The sequence below is a fragment of the Stenella coeruleoalba genome, assembly GCF_951394435.1.
Source record: "Stenella coeruleoalba genome assembly, chromosome: 15".
Lineage (NCBI taxonomy): Eukaryota > Metazoa > Chordata > Mammalia > Artiodactyla > Delphinidae > Stenella > Stenella coeruleoalba.
This window is the reverse complement of record NC_137161.1, coordinates 37,479,809-37,500,904: the sequence shown is the minus strand read 5'-3', so window position 1 is coordinate 37,500,904 and position 21,096 is coordinate 37,479,809. Positions and strand designations below refer to the sequence as shown.

At 44.7% G+C, this 21,096-nt stretch overlaps 1 protein-coding gene across 1 annotated transcript in view; it reads right to left on the bottom strand.

Moving 5' to 3' along the window:
• SLX4IP (SLX4 interacting protein) overlaps window positions 1-21,096 on the bottom strand; it is a 181,650-nt gene that overhangs the window by 65,155 nt on the left and 95,399 nt on the right.

Sequence of the window (21,096 nt, the reverse complement as noted above, 5' to 3'; positions counted from 1 at the left end):
ATGCTAGGGAGAGATTTAATTTCAATCAGGATAGGAAAGACAAAATATCTATCTCTGGGCCGCACCTTCAAGGAGGATGCCCAGAAATCTGGCAGCAGTTGGAAGGCTATTAAACACTGAGAAAAGTTAAATAGGTCAGTACGAGGTAGGCTCCAGAAAAGAATGAGTCCGTGGACGGCCAGGGGAATTCTTTCTTCCAGATAGGCGAGAACAGACAGAAGTTACTGCATTTTTAGACAGACAAAAGGATTGGCTGGAACCGTACATCTTGGACTAGAACTAGAAGCACGGACAAACGAAAAAGAACCAAAGAGCAGAAGGCAGATGCTGAATGACAGTTATGAAAACTACATGAGTTTTATTAAAATATGCTACAAAGCCTGTCTCCTTTCTTATTTGATAGGCTAGTGCTGTCTAGCATTTTGGAAAAAATGGAAATCTTCTCTATCTGCACTGTTCAATAGGGAAGCCAATAGCCTTATGTGGTTACTGTGCACTTGAAATGTGGCTATTGTGACTGAGAAGCTGAACTTTTAATTTTATTTAATTTCAAGCTAATTTAAACAGCCACATGTAGCTAGAAGCTCTGCAGCATGGCTACAGACCTTGTAAAAACGTGTAGCTTCATAAACCCTTATACCGTATGAGTAAAGTAATCTGAGAATCTCAAGATAACTGTGGATGAACTAACTTAGAAAAGCACCGTGGGTTGCTTTATGGCCAGCAGGGAAAGTCATTTTTGTACCTCTTTGGCTAAACAATTTTTTTTTTTAAATTCTGTGCTATAATTCAGTGGTGAAAAAAAATTTTTTTTCAACAAACGGTGTGAGAATACCAGATATAATATGGAAACAAAATGAAACTCGACACCTACCTCACACCATACACAGAAACTGATTTGAGATGAATCACAGAACTAAATGTAAAAAATCAAATCTATCTTCCCAAACTTGGGGTAGAAAAAGATTTCTTAGACAGGATCCAGAAAGCACTAATTATAAAAGAAAATATCAGCACGCTGGACTTGATCAAAATTTAAAACTTCTGCTCATCAAAAGACACCATTAATAAAATGGATATTTTAAATGCCATAGACTGGGAGAAAATATTCATAAATGCACGTGTCAGACAAAAGGACTGGTGTCCAAAATATGTAAAAAATGCTTCTACAAATTGACGTTAAGAAAACAAAACACAAGCTTGAACAGACACTTCACAATTAAGAAAAACAACTGGTGAATAGGCACATGAAAAAAAGTGTACAACATCATCGCTTATCAAGCAAATACAAATTAACACTGCCAAGAGATACAACTACACACCTACCACAATGACTGCAGTGAAAAAGACTGATGCACACCAAATGTTGGTAAGGATGGGGAGTGACCCAAACTCACACACTGCTCGTGGCAATGGAAAATGGTTCAACCACCCTGGCAAATGTTTGTCAGTTTCCTACAGTTAAACACATATTTATTTTACCATCTGAGCCAGCAATTCCACCTCAGGTATTTACCCGCGAGAGATGAAACATATGTGCACACAAAGAAATGTACACAAATGTGTGTGGATGTTTTATTTGCAAGAATCGAAATGGAAGACAACCCGAAAGTCTCTCACCAGGAGAACAAACAAATTGTGGTATATTCATGCAATGGAACCCTCCTCACCAAACTACTGATCCGCTCAACACGGACTAATATCAATATCATTGCACTGAGCAAAGCCAGGCTAAAATACATACTGCATGATTCCATTTATATAAAGTTCTAGAAAAGCAAAATTAAATCTATGGTCAAAGAAATCAGCACAGTGATTGCTCAGGGAGAAATTGACTGGGGAATGTTCTATGTCTTGTTATACAATTAAGATCAGTTCGTTTCCCTGTATATATGTTACATATCAATAATAAATGATTTTTTAAGTACTGTGTAAAAATATACTCATATTTGTTGACATATATTTAAAATGTAAGTATTATGTCCTTGAAAATGTGTGGGTATTTTGGGGGAGAACAAAGTGAACTTCCCTGGGTAATAAATCATAAAGTATAATGAAAAAGGGTCTCCTACAATGTCCAACAGTGCAATGTCACCCACAGAACTACAGTTTAGTGAGCTGCAACCAGCATTTTATTTTAATGAAAGAGAAATGGGATAAAAAAAAAAATCAATGTGTCACACGGTAAAGTTAAGTCTTGTTTTGTGAAACTTAGGTATGAGTGTACTGAGTTATGATATAAAGCCTATTTCTCACTGTGGGTTGTGGTCAAAAATGTTTGAAAACCATATTCAAATACACTGTTATTTTAAAAGTTTCTTCCATGTTGATTATCGATTTAACCTTTAAGGAGTATGCTGCCACCAGGTGGAGGTCTCATGTCACAACTACAGGATCTTAGCCAGGGATTATTAACCTTTCATGTGCCATGGATCTCTTTGTTGTGAAGCTGATGAAACCTGTGCATAATAATGTTTTTAAATGCATGGAGACACAATGCATAGGAGTAAAAAGAAAGCCAATTATACTGAAGTACAGTTACCCATATTAAAAAAATATTGTAATATAGTAATGGATGTACTTGTTCAATAAGGCATTGGATCTTGTCACACAGTAGTGGATCTAAAAACTACTATAAATCCAAAGTAGTGATAAGCATAAATGACATTTTCAGATGTCTGCCACAATTATAATGCAATATAAAAAGAGCTGTGATTTCTAATGGTAACAAACATTGCTAATACTATTGTGTTCTGAATATTTCATTCATAATAAAAACAAAATTTATTAGAACTTGGTCAAAGTAAAGATGCAACTTTTTTCCCATCCAAGTTCACTGACCCTCTGAATTCTCTCACAGGCCTGTTGAGGCTCCAGGGATCCTAGAACAAGAGTCCCTCCAAAGAGGTGAGACATGCCTCATACACATTCTACTGGGTTTCCTGTGGGTGTTCCACCCTGACTGTTCAGTCAAACCAAGTTCTCTGCTACCCCTTTGTCATTAGCAAAGATGATTTTTTAAATTAAAAAAAAATAGTGACGTTTGAACAACCTGAACTGATACTATGTAATAGTATCCTAAAAAATTGAATGATAAGGTCCAATTTGGTATTTTTTCATCATTTTAGCTCTGATCACAAAGAAACTAGTCTGTTTGATTATAAGAAGACTGATTAAAATGTCTTTTTTTTTTTTTTAAATAAATCATTGAATCTCACTCTGGTGCTCAAACCTTCCCGGGCTTCCTGCCAGACTCCCCACTCCCCAGTGGGGCTCTCCCTCTGCAGCCAGCCTTCTGAGTTTTCCAGCAAGAGCTCTCTCCAGCTCCCACAGTAATAAGAGATATTTTGCCTTTCTGAAGTTCCCTGCTCTCAAAGCTTTGCTTCTTTTCTCCCATGAGTAAACAGAAGTAAAAAAAAAAAAAAAAAAAAGAAAGAAAAAGAACACCACCCCTGACTGCTGCTGGCAGCACAGCCCCCGCCCCTCCTGCCCCTTAATTAGGGGCCATTTCTTCTCTACTCTTCCAGGCAGAGCAGCACAGTCAGCATCACTGGGCTCTCAGGCCAGAGCTGCTCATGCTACACAGGCCGCGTTACCTCCCTCACAGCCCAGCAGCTACGAGAGGAAGCTCTGCATCCCACGCTTGGGCTGGGAACCAACCGGCTGGGGGCCAGTCCGGCTTCCTCCCCCTCCACCCAGAGGTTTCGGCCAAAAACCTGGGAGTCACCCCTAACTCCTCCCTTCCCTCACCCTCAGTCACCACGCCTGGTAGATTTGGCTTCTTCAAGAGCTAAACACACCCCTCCTCTCTGGCTCTCCAGCTCACGTCATCTCCCACTTGGAACATCAGGGCCACTTCTCGGAGTCCTGGATGAACTCCCCAGCCTCCACCAGAGCCACGCCTGCCGCAGAGGGGATGCCGAGGCTCCAAGGCTCTGATGAGGCCCACTTCCCACTGTCTCCCACTGCTCCTGGGCACATGCTCTCTGCCCTTTGCTTCCAGAGCACCTCGATGCTCCCGTGCTCAGTGGGCTCTCACACATCCTCAAACCCTCGCAGGAGTGCGGCCATCCCCATGGAGCTTTTCTGAACAGTTTGCCACTCCCTCCTCCGGATCAGCAATGCTTCCCGTGCTTATTTCTGCATTCAGTGGCTGGTCCATGTAGGGGCCTCCCTTGCCAGACTGTCAGCTCCTCAGTGGAGACAGGGTCCACACCTCAGTCCCTCTGCATCCCAGGGATCAGCACAGTGCCAGCTCACAGTAAATGCTTAATATTTAGTGGAAGGAAGGGAGGGGACGAAGGGAGGGACGGAGGGAGGGAGGGAGGGAGGGAGGGAGGGAGGGAGGGAGGAAGGAAGGAAGGAAGGAAGGAGGGAAGGAAGGAAGGAAGGAAGGAAGTGGGGGGGGCAATCACAGCCTTATCTGCAAACTGGGGGCTCTGACACCACTCTGGGGACAAGGTCACTCTGACTGAGCCCAGGACACTGATGTGTCATAGAACAACTTTCTCCCTCCTTATTCTGGAGCGGCGACAACTATGCCATCACCAGTGACAACCACTCATTTTCCATATTTTGGAAAAAGGGAATTCAAGGATCCTAGGATTACCTCACCCCAAACTCACTGCCAACCAAGCATGTTGGTGATTTTTCCTATTTCTTTCCTAAGAATTCCAAAGTCGAAACTTAACTGTTACCAAGTCTTCAGGGGTGGGAGATCTTGTCCTCTAATTGTACATTAAGTGTAAAATAAAGGTGAAACTGCTACTATTTCTCATACGTGTAGCTCTCTCAGATGCAGGTTCAAAACTCTGAGTTATGTGGAAGGTTCTCCGCATTCTCTCATTCGTTCGTTCATTCATTTATTCATTCCCCACTGAGTTTCACAGGAGCCCTGGGGCAGAGCTGGTGCGGGGGGGGGGGGTGTATCAGAGCACTGCAGGCAGTGTGACTACAGTGCACACCCAAGGGAGCTGAGTGTCAACTCCCCCTGAGGGAGGCCAGGGAGGAGGGTGTGATGTTGCAGCTGAGTCCTGAGGAACAGGGTGACAAGTGGTCGAGAGAGAGGCCCAAGGAAGGAGCTCGGTATATGCTCTGAGGATGGTGGAGTCTGACGACATGGAAACAGGGCAGGAGGGCTCAGAGCACAGAGGAGCCCCGGACGGGCTGAGGGGCCAAGAAGACTGCAGGCTGGAGGGTGGAATGACCTGAGCCAGGCATCCAGGTTTAAAGCCACCACAAGAGCCCAAACGAGGTAGTAGAAGGTGATCCTGAGGTGGGGGGAAGGAGCAGATTTGAGGGATACTCAGAAGACAGAGTCAAGAGCATGTGGTTGGGTGCAGAGGGGGAGGGGCAAGGGTGACCCCAGGGCCCACGGGCAGTTTCCCCCATGCCCCGGGGCTGCCCACAGGCAGTTTCCCCCATATGGGTCTGTCGCATTGTCACTGGCATTGTACACCCACCTATTATTAAAGATTTAAGGCAGCCTGGATTAACAAGGCAAAGATTTAAAATGGGGGAATAAGTAAGAAAAACAAGGGTAAAAAGATAAAATGAAGCCAGTGCTAGGTCTCATAGGTTTGCACAAAAGCCCCCCCATGTCCTAAGTCTCTGCAACAGTCTGCTCTCAGTTTGCTAGTTACCAACGTGAAAAACAAGAGGCCAGAGGCCGTCAGATGAGAACAAATCGGTGCTGAGGATAATTCAATCAATCCTGATACTCAATCTAGAAAGACATTTCTCCTGAATATCTTCATGAAAAAACATGGCAATTATCCTCCTGGAGCATCAACTTGACTCAAAGCCTCTAGCAAAATACTAAATATTTTCATACCCAAACGAACCGCATATAGGTTATAGCACAAAATTTAAAAGTCCCATGATTTTGCAAGAAAGAGCACAGTTTAAAATACTGACAGTATTCAATTTAATCCTCGTCACTAAGCTGTGAAGGAGCATGACTATTACTCGCATTTTATAGGTAAGGAAATGGAGTCAGAGACGGTAAAGGCCAAGTCCAAGATTACGCAGGCAGTGAAGGACAAACCCAGGAATCAAATCCTAATCTTTTACCCCTCAAAGCCGACTTGTGTGCACTACTTGGAAGAGATATCCCCCCCTGTGGAAGGCCCCTCGGGACTCATTTCCTGACCCCACGTGGAGGCACGTTTAAGGCTGCCTGGCCTGGAACCCCCTCCACTCTACTTGGGAACTGGCCTCCTGTCCCCTCTAAGGTGAGTGATGGCAGCTGCGCGGGCCCACCCCATCGGTGCCTGGTGATGGAACCAAGGATTCTGAACGGGGTCCCGCAGCTCCCTTCCCTGGGCTGAAGCGAGGCCCTGAGGGCTCAGATCCTAAAGCTGCCACTGGGGTAGGTACGCTGCTGGAGAAGAGTGCAGCATGGAGGTGAAAGCCCCACTGCAGAGAGAGTGGGGCGAGAGGGCTGTGGGGAGAAAGAAGGAGGAGAAGGGTGACACGTCACGCCAAAGGTGGGGTCGGGTGGCAGGGCAGGAAAAGAGGTCTCCTGACATGAACAGCCCCATCCAGGGAGCTCAGGCTGAAGAAAAGTCAACGCAAATAGTTTGTCAATTTCACCCCTGTTCTTCCTTAAAATACTTGCCCAAGAAATCCAAGCTTGGAGTTTACATTCGAGAAAAGAAACCAGCATACCTTCAGGATGGCATATGCCATAAACACGCAGACAGTTGGGTCAGGGGACAGGAGAATAAACAGTTAGTTGTACTATTGGAATACACGACACCCTTCATCTAATTGCAAAAACTTCCAAAGGGGAAATAAGTTGGCGATCACAACAGTTAAGATTTGCTGAGCACTTACTGTGTGCCAGGCCCTGCATCAAGCCCTCTCAGTGCATTACTGTATTTATTGTGCCCCGGAGAGGCAGAAACAACTACCACTCACCATTCTGGAGACACTGAGAAGCTCAAGAGCTCTCCCTCTCTCTCATCAAAGATCCCTGGTGATCATGGCTGGGTTTTGTTTGGAGTGGTGCCTGCCAACCTGGCAATACTCGTCAGAACAGGTAGGAGGAACACTCTATATTCTTAGTCACAGAACGGGACACAGCCTGAAGTCGAGAGCACAGTACACAGAGAGGGCCTGGAGAAAGCCTTCTGCTGACCAACAGGAGAATGGCCTAGCAAAGGGAGTCCAAGGCCGTGATCTCTTCCGGTGACACCCCAGTTTAGGAGGGGTTTCCCACCTCCCCTCTCTGGGTGTCAGTCTCCCTCTTTGTAAAATGACACAACTAGGTCTCCTTCAAGGTGCCTTATGCTCTAAGATCCCATCTCTTAGGGTTTTGATTTGCAACCATTTGCCTGGACTCCATTGGCCAATGTCACGTCTGCCCTCCTGTAAAGCTTCTGAAAGAGCCACCCTGAGTCTGGCACCTGGTACCATCCTCCATTGGTTCACAATGGGCCCTGCAAGCACAGCAGGCAAGTCCACCGTCGTTTTGGAATAGACAACAGGAGAGCACATGTCCTGCTGGGCTGACCTCTGTGGGCAGGATTTAGTCTTGGCAACCAATGACAGAAAATACCAGTCTCATGGCTAGAAATCACGGTATAAACCACAGGAAATGGAGAAGCTCAGTGGAGTTGGCTGAGGGAAAAATCTTAGCAACCAACGAGCTCTTCCCCCCAGAGCACTCTCTGACCAGATGCAGGCGAGACTGCGCTCTTCTCTGCCGCCACAGCATTTTATTTACGCTCCTGTTGTGGGACTCCCTTATAGGCTGTCCGCACAGGACTGCATGCTTCCTGGCTCCCGAGGGCTGCTTGCGAGAAGGGGCTGTTTTCCGTTACCTTTGGCTTATCAATGCCTAGTACTGGGCCTGGCACAGAGATGGCCGGGAAGAGTGTTTGTTCAATAAATGAAAATAATACATCAGTGATGAAAATTACTTAAGTGTCAGCCCTGTTCTCTCTCTAGGAGGGATTACCACCCTCTCACCTGCACCTTGTCCTCAGAACAGAATCAAGCTCATGGTTTACAACTAAGGTTGCCTCATACATGCACAGAACACTATCACCCAGGAAAACGGGCAGAGGTGGCCACTGCTGCACGCTAGATGGTTAGCGTCCGATCTTGCAATCAAACCCTGGCTGACTATATGAATCCAGACCCATTAGAAGGAACCTACATAGGGCTTCCTTGGTTGCAAATGGATGGCTAGTGCTTTGAGGTCAAGTTTTTCTGGTTGAAAGGGAAGCAGGAAAGGGTGTGACTTTTCTCAAGTGGAAAGGAATCAGGAGGGGAGGGAGTTTCTCTCTGTTTGGTTTCTGCTCTGGGACATTTGACTACAGGTCAGGGATGTACACCTTTTCAGTCATTTGTTTGTTTTTCTTAACAGATTTATTGCTATGGTTGGGAAAAGGTTCTACACGGGCAGGGAGCAAAGGAATGAGAGAAAAAGATGTCAGACAAGCAGAGTTACTGAGTGTGATGACAACTTCTAAAAGGAGAAACAAATAGAGTCACAAGGGCTGGTGTCCTTCAGTAAGCTGTCTCTGGTCTCCTGCTCAGAAAGAGTTCTGGGTTTGTTTTTTTTTTGCCTAAAATGCTCACACAGTGCTTCACATAAGCTATGGATAGGATCTGAGAAGGGAAGCAAAGTGCTGCTGGGAATGAAGCGAAGGCCAACAAAGCGGTATTACGAAGCGACGCTTAAGTTTCCCACATGCCCCCTGGAACCTTTAAGTCGTATTCGAGGCCAAACCACAGCCTCTACAACCCATCACTGCATGAAGAGTGTAGTTAGGAACAGACTCTCAGTCACTCCCTTTGAAAGATAAGAACGGCCTTCATTTCTTTAGATACTAACCCCAGTGATTTTTCCAAAAATTATCCTTTTAAATGTAACCCCCAGGCCACTATCCCTAGGAGACTGGCCTGTGGCACATCCAGAGCATGTGAGCAGCGAGGAGTGGGGATGACGAGGGGGCAGGACAGACCTGGCGCAGCCCCCTCCCTGCGCCTCAGACCCTCAGGCCCTGGGTAAGTCCCCGCAGTGCAAAATGGGACAATAATGCAAGATGCTTCACGGAGTCGTTTTGAGGATTACATGAGAGAATTCAGGTACAAAACTTCAGCACATCCGAAGGGCTTAAGAAAGAAATATGGGTCGTTTTGTTTTGTTTCTCTCCAAAGGTAGAATTTGTTTCAAATTCCAGAGAATTTTCAATGAACTCTGAACTGTCAGTTCCATTAAGGTTGACAAATAGGTCGGGCGCAGGTTTCCCCTTGTTTCTCCTAAGAGCTAATAAATGCCTCCTAATTCTTTTCCGCTGTTTTACTCTGGCCACACGCTGCTTCTCAGAAGAACAGCAGATGGCTTGTAATCACACCAGATTACAACGAGCCCTCCTGCCACACATTTCTGCAACAGAGAACATGAAAGGAAAAGATAATCTGACAGAAATTATTCTGTACTTGTCTATAGGGAACTTGTCTTGAGAGGGTCTTAAGTGGCTAGAAAAACAAGCAACATTCACAGTTTAGCAACATTTCAGCTGCTCAGGAGCAAGTTAAGGAACAATTACGGCCAACCATCTAGGAATCTGAAAATGGAATCTGGTGGACACCAGGGGTGTTGGTCCCTACAAATTCTGCTCACAATTTTACCCAGCATCTGTCATCAAGAAGCTTTGGAATGTGGGTTTCAATTTAAATTCTAAAAATTAACACGTTAAAAAAAAAAATCTTCTTTTATATTCCCAAAGAATCTTGACATTCTTCACGGTCAAGAACAAAAGAAAAGCAGTGCAGCCTATGAGTTAAAGAAATTTATGACAAATTATAAATAAATCAAACACAAATAAAAACAAAAACCCTGTAAATATTCCCTTAGTGATCAATGCTTAGAATCTGTGGATCATTCTAAAGGGTGGTGGGTCCTGGAGGGAGATTTCTTGAAAGAGGAAGGGAGATAAAAGACAGGGGGCACAATTTTCCTACCTCTCTGGGGAGCAGGGGGTAGGGAACCAAAGAATCTTTGATGAGTACTTTGGAGATTCTGGATGACTTAGAGGAATTCTGTTCGTATGGTTAATGTAAAATAATTTAAGGAAATCCCCCACGATCAGTATTTTTTCCTCTGGAATCCTCCCGTCTATGTTCAAGTATAACAAAGGGCTTGCCCAACAGAGCTGTGACAGACACCCTCTGTTCAATCCAGTTGTCATTTAATTTTCTCTGGAGTACTGATATTGTGTAGGTACTATTGATAAAGGGGGTTTACATTTGCTCTTCTAAACCGTGTAAGAGTAGTGTTTTCCAAGCCAACTTTGACAGGCCAAAGACAAGGCTACATGTAACCTTTTTCAGGAAGGCAAAGAGAATCAAAGTATATGGCTGCAACCAAAACGTCACCTCAGAGTGAGGACCTCCTAAGGCCTACTGCACCTGAAGAGTTTCCACTTCTGCAGGGCTCAGGGTTACCAACGTCTCAGAGAGGCCCAACCAAGTCAAGTGCCAGCCCTCTCTCTGCGCTTGGCCATGGTTATCATCCTGGTTCTGCCAGTTCAGGAAAGCTCTCTGTGTGTACAACCTTAAGGATATTTGTCCACTAGAGCCTGGAGATCTAGCTCTTAAAGTATCGGCAGCATCAGTATCTCCTGGAGCTTGTTTGATATGCAAATTCAGACCTACCCAATCAGAAATTTTAGGTGTGGAGTTTGGTATCCTGTGTTTTAACAAGCCCTCCAGATGATTTTGGTGCGGGTTCAAGTCTAAGAACCACTGCTGTAGGCTACTATATCTCTTTGAGGACTCCTCTGGCATGCTCCGTACAATACAGGAAATTTTAGAAAAGGAAGGGGGGAAAATCTGATTAGGTTTCATAATATACCACAAGAGAAGGCGACAGCTCATCAAAATATCTTACAATTCTAAAACCCATTAGGAAAACACATCACAATTTTACCATGATGATAAGAAAATAATTCTCTTAGAGTTGTAAGAAACTCAAAGTATGATTTTCTTTAAAAAGAAAAAACCAACACTCTCCAAAGGTAAATGTGATGTGCAGCCAGGGTTGAGAACCACAGATATAATAATGCCTCCCTAAGCATCTTAAAACTGCCCTCTGGATTAGGATGATGGCAATCCAAAGGGAAAAGGAAATCTACCTACTGGATCAAGGTAGAGCCTTAGGAGGAAATGGAAAGGAAGGAAGTTGTAAGCCCAAAACAGACAGGGAGGTCACACAACTGCACTTAAGTCCTTGAAATGAGCTCAGATCACTGGGCTCAGGGGAACCCACCCCAAAGCATAAAGAGGATGGGCTCTGCACGTGGCTTGGCCAAGGGGATGATGAGTTGCAATGAGATCCTTGAGAGGGGCAGACGACATTGCTCTTTGCAAAAGGGGGAGGAAGATAGAGTTTGCAACAGTCAACTTAATCCCTGATAGATTATTAGATAGGATCCAGAAAAAAACTAAAATTATGAAAAACTAATCTCATTTTCTTCTTTGCTGAGGTTCCTGACTGTGACAACTGGTGAAATGTGATTGACAAAGAAGACATGAACCTCAGCCAGGAATCAGGCAGACTCTCCCATGACAACCTTTTGTCCAAACCACTGCACCACAGCAGCTTTTGTCAAGGTTACCTATGACCTTCATGTAGCCAATCCAATGAACAGGTCTCAGTCCTCACATGACATGACCTCTCGGCACCATCTTAACAAAGTGGTTCATTCACTTGATCCCTGAAACCCTCGCTTCTGGGCCACTGTGCTTTCCTGGTTCTCCTCCCTCCTCACTGGCCACTCTTCCTCAGTCTCCTGTGCAGGCTCGTCCCCACTGCACCAACATCCAAACGGAGCTCAAGCCTCGACCTCTTCGTCTCCACCTACACTCCCGTTAGTCTCAAGGTTTCAGATCCTGATCGTGCCCAGTGTTTCTGCTCCAGCCTGGACCTCCTCCCAGCTCCAGATGCGCATATCCAACTGCCTATTCTACATCTCCACGTAGATGTGAAATAGACATTTACGATTTCACAAGTTCAAAACCCAAACTACTACTGTTTTACCCTCAAATGTGCTCCCAGCAGGTTTAGCTGAACTGGCTTGGTAAATGACAACTCCACACTCTTCCAGCTGTTCAGGTCAAAACCTTGGAGTCGCCTTCGATGCCTCTCCTTCTCTCATATTCTACAGCTTTTCTGTTAACAAACCCTAACAGTTCTACCTTCAAGACAGCCCTCCTGGTACACAGCAGGAGCTCAGTAAATATTAACTGGATGGATCTATGAATGCACAAATGAATCCCAGTAAAGAAAAAAACAGAAAAGTATCATCATAAAACAAACAGAAAAATTTCATCATGGGTGAAAATGACAATCAGATGGATTCATAACTAGTTCAACAACCATAACCCCCAGAGTCATTCACAGCCAAACCACAGCATGGAGGGAGATGGTGAAGAGCTCTTCCCTTGACCCTGATCTTGGTCCACACTCTTAGCAGTGACATGATAAAGGTGGACATGCCACAAAATAGATGGATGAAGTTGCACAGGAGGGGAGAGTGAATATCTGGAATAGCAAAAACGGAATCTGGCACAAATACAGGAAACAAACAAAAAATCTGGATCTCTGTGACTCAGAAAGATGAGATCAACCTAAGAAGATGGAATTTAATAAGAATATATGTAAAGGTCAACATCTGACTCCAAAACAACTAACAGCCTGAGCACAGAGGTTGTCTTGGTCAAGAGAAAGCTCTGTGAGTGGGCAGCGAAATGCTGTGGTCGATGATGGCAACGTCATTTTAGGCTGCCTCAGCAGCAGCAGCCAGAATAAGCATTATGCTGGCTATGTTCTTTAGGCATTTAGTACTCAATTAGTCTCAACATACAAACAGAGACAAACAAGCGTGTATTAGAATACGAGTAACCAGGGTAAGACCAACACTTCAAATCATGTAATGAGGATCAGGTGAAAAAAGTGGAATGATTTACCTAAAAAAGAAAACCACCAGGATAAAATAATGTTACCAGGACATTTAAAGGTGGAAGAATGATCCTTTTCAGTTCTTCAGGGCCTTAAGGGATACAGAGCAGAGAAACCCCAAGGAGACAGGTATTGCCTCCACATAAGGAAGACTTCCTGGCCGGCAGGCTTTCCAACCAGGAAATGATCTGCCATGGGAGGTGGTATGTTCACCAGCCAAGCCAGGAGATCACACTGTATTGACATAAAACACATGAAAATGGACAACGGTATAAATATTGCCTTCTTATCACAGGGCACTGGTCTAGTTGTGAGGAGTTATGAAAATGACACAGGAAAGGGTATGCTACTGACTTGCTGCATTTTATTAATTGGCCACTGCAATCATACAGTGCAACACTCGTTACTGTTTTTTGGTTTTTTAGTGTATCCCTAAGGATGTGGGCTTACTGACCTCAAGAATCTGAGAAGTTACCTTCGGAAACAATTTAACATACAAAGCATGGGCTTTTGGAATCAAGCAGGTGTGCGTCCAACCACTGGCTGTACCTTTTACTGGCCATAAAGCCTCGGGCCTTATGTCCTTAGATGTCCTTAGGATTAAATTCAAAGAGGAAAAATAGAGTACAATAGTAGTTAACAAAGAGTAGTTAACTAACAAATTGGGAGTAGTTAACAAATAATGACATCATTTGCAGTCCCAGTACTCCAACTATAATGGGGGTGATGAGATTGACCAGTGCTGCCTGATAACTTCCTGTGATGATGGAAATGTTCTCTATCTTCGCTGTCCAACACCTTGGCCACAAGCCACGTGTGGCTACTGAGCACCTGCATTGAGGCTTGTGTGACTTTGGAGTTTGATTTAATTCTAATTAAGTTGGTTTATTAGCAATTAATTTATTAATTAACTTGAATTGCTACATGTAGCTAGTGGCTACTCTACTGAACAGTGTAGATACTTCCCTAAAGTGACTCCTGGTTCAGAAATCCTGGTTCTATAATTTTTTTTTTTTTTGGCCACACCCCGTGGCCTGTGGAACTTCCCTGACCAGGGATCGAACCTGTGCCCCCAGCAGTGGAAGCACAGAGTCTTAACCACTGGACCACCAGGGAAGTCCTGGTTCTATAATTTTAAAGAGCAAACAACATCAGGAAACCCGTAATAGGAAGTGCCCGGTGATGCGAGGGGATTCCCATCCCACAGGGAACTCCAGAAGGCTCCTCAGGATGGCATGTGAGGGTATGACAGGGACTAACCTGGGAAATTTCTCTGAACTTTACCAAGGACGGTGCTGATCCAATAGAACTGTTTTAGTTCAAGGTGTTTTCCTTGTAAAGAGAAAATGAAGCCATAAAAGCTGTTACTGCCAATTAGAGGATTAAGAAGTTTAAGTTTCCCTTCACCTTTCACCCCTTTCACCGTGACCCTGCTTTATCAAATCAGAAAACAAAATTCAAGGAGAATTCTTAAAGTTATTATTGCAGCCACTATAATCGCTCCTAATCCCTTGGCTTTCACTGAGAATGAACCTTAAAATTTGGTGCTTGAATTTCCCTTCCAACTCTGCCCTGCATCTCAGGACTCAGGAAACAATCCTCTAACTACTTTCATCACTGCTTCATCAGGTTTCTACAAAATGAACACGAGTTCAAAGGGAATTTTCAACCAATTCATGGCTAAGGCAGGAAATTGAAACAGCAAATGGGACAGAAGGATGTTAGACAAACACAGGCGAGGTCTGCTGGGGGGAGCCCGAGTTTTTCTTTCCCAATCCGTTTTTCGAGAACTACAAAGGGCAATGAAGGGAGGCAGTTAATTGGTCACAGGACTTGTTCAGAGCCACCTCGACTTTCTTTTTCTAATTGACTGCCGGGAATAACACAGTCTTCAAGGACTGCTCAAAAGGGCAACGTGCTGGGACAGGAGACCACTGATGAAATGGCTTCAGAAACTGAAGATCATTTAATAAGAATATTGAGAGCAAGGTTGAAAACTTCGCAGAAATGAGGTGCGGGGACGGGGAGAACTCGGTATCAGCTGCTACCTACACGTTAGCAATTAAGCCTTATGAAGGCTCGGTGGAAAGTTACAGCTTCCAGGTGGTCCTCCTTGGATAAGTGAAGAGTCTCCTGAGGTGACTGAACTCTGAAGATGGTCTCATCGACTGTAGGGTAGTATCTCCACCAGCCACTATTCCATACCCTTGATTCTCAGGATTCAATGTCTTCCAAGCACCACCACCCACTGCCTGAAACAGTGTTTCTCGAACTTGAGCGTGCATCAGATTCCCCAGGGGAGCAGGTTACAGATGCAGATGGCCAAGGCTCAGCCCCAGAGTTTCTTATTTCACAGGCTGGAGGTGGGGCAGAGAATGTGCATTTCTACCACTGCCAGGTGATGCTGCTGCTGCTTCTGCTGCTGGAGATCACACTTTGAGGACCATCAGCCTAAGAATAGGGGTTTGCAACCCTGGCAGCACATCAGAATCACCTGGGGAATATTGAAAGCCTATGTTCTAATTCTACCCCAGACCAATTAAATCAGACCCCGGAGAGAGCGGGATGGGGTCTAGATATCAGTATTCTTTTAAAATCTCCCTACCTGATTGTAATAATGCTGGCTGGGTTGAGAACCAATGCAGAAAAGATCAGCCTCAAACCATTTAAATTTGGAGACTACATCCACCCTTACAAACTAGAGACAGGGAGGCAGATCTTGGCATCTGCTTGATCCCACCAACTCTTGGAGGTGATATTTCACTGTTCATTTATTTTTTTTCTACAAACCAAAATATAATGATCTTCATGGTACTAGCAAAACACACACACACACACACTCTCTCTCTCTCTCCAAGAATTCTCTGAAGATTTACTAATGAGAGCAACTGAAGATCTATGAACACTGATAAATCTACTAATCATTTGAAAACAGAGTAGGAAACAAGTAATAAATTTTGAAATAAGAACCTTACAGCTAGATGAGCAGCAGGTAATGATTTTTATTTATTTATTTATTTATTTTGTAGTACACGGGCCTCTCACGTTGTGGCCTCTCCCGTTGCGGAGCACAGGCTCCGGACCCGCAGGCTCAGCAGCCATGGCTCACAGGCCCAGCCGCTCTGCGGCACGTGGGATCTTCCCAGACCGGGGCACGAACCTGTGTCCCCTGCATCGGCAGGTGGACTCTCAACCACTGCACCACCAGGGAAGCCCAGGTAATGATTTTTAAGACATTCAAAACCATGTAACATTTCTTCCTCAAATCTCTTTTCTATTCTCTTCGAATTCCTTTCCCTTCTTTCCAAATCAGATTCTCCTCTTTCCTCATCTCTACGTATCATCTGGCTGCTTCTACCCTTCCCTCCTCATCTCTGGCTTAATATGGCAAGGATGAAGTTTACAGTTAGTTATTCCTGTGAAATAATGTTTTATGATGCCTGTTCCTCCTTTAACAAACTGGGGAACTAAATATTTTTTTTTGGTGAGAATAACAAAGCTAAATTGAATTATTTTTGGTATGTACCCCCTGATTAACTCTGCCTTGAGCATTAGTACTCAACAGGAAACCTATTCCCCATCCTGAATTCCAATTAATGAATCTTCAGGCTAAAATTACATGTGCCATACATCAGCACCTACTGAGAAAGTGTAGAAGTGCAATTTACCTCCAAGTAATAAAGCTAAAGATGAAGGAATATACAATTCATAATCTAGAACTGTGGTTCTGAGGCCAAACCACCCCCGTCTTCCCCTCCACCCCCTCAACGTGCAACGTCTGGAAACATTTAGGGTTGTCACGACTGGCATCTAGTGGGGTAGAGTCCAGGAAAGCTGCTAAACATTCTACAATATGCAGGAGAGCCCACAACAAAGAATCATCTGGTTCATGCTGTCATTAGTGCCTAAGTAGAGAAACCCTGCTCTGGAAACTTCTACGTGAAGTCAGCTGACTTCTCAGCCACTGGAGAACTGGCAGGGATCTCAGGCCAGCCGGGAGGAGGAACAGAGAGAGGGCCTGAGGGTCCAGAGCTGAAGAAGTCCTACAAAATGCCCAGTCGAGGAGAGGGTTGGAGCCACTGCTCATCCTCCCAACTGCCCAGAACAACACAGAAATGGTCTTCTCAGCCTTGACCTTGCCAGACGTGGTCAATGAGGGCTCTTTTCAATGAGGTTAAAGATTTAGTTTGGTAACAATTCTGTTCTGTGATTCATCATATGGCCAACTGACAGACTACCTCCACTCTATACAGCATTCTGTATCATTCCTAACTTTGAAAAAGGCCTAAACTAAGGAATGAATGAATGAAAAACTGCAGGAATTCTGAACAGGTATCATTTTAGAAATCGACTATATCACTACTTTTGTAAAAATCTAAATGGCAGTACTGCCCATTCTCTGGAGAGACATTTTTATTTGGGGCAATTTACAGAGGGTCTCAGCATAGGGGTAGATGGGGTAACGGTGAAGGAGTTTTCTCATGCATCATTAATATCATACTGAGATCATGACTATTAGATGTATGTCCTGTCACCATTAACTTCCTAGAAAAATTACACTGGTCAACAACCAAAACAAGTATGGTAGCTAGATTTGATTTGGAACACTCTTCAGGTTTTAAATGGCAAACAGCTACTTAATGGGTCATTTAAAAATCTATTAAATGGTGTTATAGTAAGGAAGTACTTAAATGCCTCACAAAATAGTATTTCCATTCCAGGTACTCATGACAGAGTTCCTTTAAACAGCAAAGCCCACGTGGCTCACTCAAGGGCTTACCTCCTTCCCAGTTGGGGAGGGAAAGACAGGTTGCCAATCAAAGATTGATCAGAAAAGAACAAGCACCAGTAGGACAACAGGAACTGTCTTTTAGTTACGGCCTAAACCACCATACACGGTAACCCCATATTCTCATTGCCCCTTCCCAATAGAGTTAGTTCTTTTAATATATTCTTAAGTTTTCCCATGTAACTTAAACTCATCTCTAAATTATAAACTGTGTAAATATGTCACCAAGAAATGCTAAAATGCCCCTACTGCATATGAATTGTTTATCCCAGGCCTATAATGTTCTGTGCCCTAATGCTCCAGAGATATTAGATACTAAAATTTTATTAAAACCATATTCCTTGCATTTGCTGCCATTATCAGTATCCTAATTCACACGTGTGTGAGCTAATGAAGCAGTCAGACAGGGTTTCACAGGCAGAGAAAAGGCTGAAAGAATTCTTTTTTTGCCAAATAGAAAGTGGCCCAACTGTGGAAAACGATATGGATGTCTAAGGTAGACCCCGCAAGCCAAAACTGTAAATAAGGTTAGACCCTCGCATGGTTCCATGGTCTGAGTATATGTTACAACATTTTAAACCAAACATTCATTTCATTATAGGGATTCCTGCCAGCTGGCAAAGTGTAGTTGACCAAAAGTGAAAAATGAGCTTGAGTTCTCCCTCCTTGTAAAACTCAGGACATTTGTAGCGTTAGCCCCTTACCAGAAGAGGGCAATGGCGGCCCAGCTGGCATTACACAAAGCCCTGGCAGTTACCTGCAGTCAAGGTAATAACTAGCCAAGGGAATCAGACCTCAGGAAACAGCCTGCAGAAGCACAGGCTTCTACGTATCACGTGTGCAAAGATTCAGGCTTGTTGCCTTTCCTTTTCCTGGGATGAATTAACAGGCAGCTGCAAGACCAAACCATTCCAGTATTTCCAACTGATGATGCGGAAGTACGGTTCACTGCAACCCAACCAAAGCATTTTAAAGTTACCATCTCTTTCTGGTCATACCAACCATAAAACTTCACATTCTAAAAACAAGAGGGTGCTTTAAAGATCTTTGAATGAAGATGAATATTATGTAAATAATACATTAGAAGTCTGTAAATTAGAGAGACCATAAGAGCCGTTCTAAATACAGACTCTAATTTACTTGCAGTACCCTGGCTTTTTAGACCCTCTTTGCTGGACTCTCAGTTCTGCTACCTGCTTTCCCTCACCATGTTTCCGAGTTCATCTTCCGAAACGGTGCTTTTCCAGCTCAGCGTCTTTTATCTTTTCAGGAAAGAGCATTCTCCAACCTTCTCTCCCTGATAAACTATTCACTCTGTTGTGCGGGCTTACTCAATATTTGCTTTTTATGAAGCAAAGGATTTGTTTTTGGTTAATAAAATTTTAGGCATAAGCGAGTAGTGGATGGGTAGGGGGGGCTGCGGTAGTTTTAACAGAGGTGGGACATGAGACCAGCAGCATGTGTGGAGTTAGGTTATTTTCTCCTCGTTTGGGAATTCACAAGCCTAAGGATGAAACCTCAAGTTCATACTTTGACTTCCCCACCTGTCCCAAACTACACATTCTCCCCAGACCTGTTCCTCCTCCCTGTTCTAGCTCCACCAGAGGCACCAAAACCTGTTCAGTTCTGAAACCTTGACACCGCTCTTTGCTCAGCAGCCACGGGCAACCCATCACCACGTCCTGTGGTCCATCCTCCTCGCCATCCCGGCCTCCAGTCCAGGCCACCACCCTCCCCTGCCTGGCCCTTAAATGCAACAGTCCCATGATCTCCTAAGTCTAGTCACTTTCCATCTGTTAGAGCCCTACAGCCCGTGGCCAGAGCGATCGAGTCTTGCCTTTCCTCCACACTTGCACCCAAGCTAAAACCCCTTCAAGAGGCCTTTCACTGTTCTCTGAAAGAAGACTGAACTCCCTATGGTGGCCTGTAAGAGGCTGACCACACATCCTAGTTTTCCCAGGTCAGTCTCATTTTACGTCCTACTGTTCAAACATAATTAGTAATAGTACCCTCTTTTCATCTAAAAGCTGTCCCAATTTTCACAGCAACCCAGATGATCTCTTTAGCAACAAGCCTCTGTGAGGCCTGGCTCCTGCCAGTGTCTCCAGCCCCATGTCACTCCACTGCCCCCTGCACTCCCTGCTGGCCTTCGTTTATTCACTAATTCTTATTTGTTGATCGTACACCAGACGCCAGCCCTGTGCCAGGAGCTGAACACAGGGCAGGGAACAGAAGAGGCAGGACCCCGGCCCCAGCCAGCCTGCACCCACCTGCCCCTGGGCTCACACAGGGGTGTCCTTCAGCCTCTTCGTCGCGGAAACCTTCTGAGGCCCAGGGCATCCCACCCTTCACCTTGCCTCTATTTGAAACAATGGTCCAAGGCTGCAATTTTTCCTGCTTCTGTGTGATTCATCTGACTGCCAGATTCTTCCAAGAGATGATGAAGTCTGCATCTATTTGGGGGTGGGGGAAGGGAGCAGAAGCCCCCCACCCCCTCCATCACCGTCACCCCTCCTCAGCTGAGATGCACTCTGTGCTCTGCACAGACTCTCATGCCCAGCAGAGGGCTGCCTGGCAAACAGTAGCCAAAGGAAAAAGGGACAGCAAGATGAAAATCAGACAAGGTAGCATTAAAGGCGAAAATCATTCAAAGAAACTGAGAGATGTTTCATTTACAACGATCAATCCATCCAGAAGCCACGAGTCACAAGCTTCATGCACCGAACAGTGTTCTTCTCCCTACCAGAGTGATCTCAAACTTCTCTCCATTTCAAAGTAGATCTCTGCTTTATTTGCACAAATATGAGGCTCATCTGAGCAGTTTTCACAAAGAGAAATATTGAAGTTTCCCTCTCTTGACAGAAAGACATTGCTTGTGGCTTATAAAAGTCCATTTTTTTCCTTCCATTTCTACCCATTATAGATTAAAATCTGAGTGCAAATTTCAGCTTGGTACACTCACCCATCTGCAGGGGAGGGCGGGGGAGGGGGTGTCACTTAAACAGTGTGAAGCTCTATTCAAAGTGAAAGCAACATACTGGTTATTTTCACCACAATATCCCACCAAGGCAGGTGGGGTGAGGAGGGGACTGGTTGTGTTTTATGAAACAACCACACCAACAGCACCCGAAGCCCATGCCGCACGGTGTCCAGCCAGGAGAGTGACAGCAGGTGAGGGCCCCGCAGGCACACCCTCCACAGGGGCCCCCTTCCTCCGTCACACCACCTTCCCAGACAGAGGAGCCTCGGCTGCACCCGCCTAGTGAGGGTGCTCGTGGTAATCTTTTGATTAATTTTTTATCATGCTAAATGTAGAGAAGAGTTCTAATAT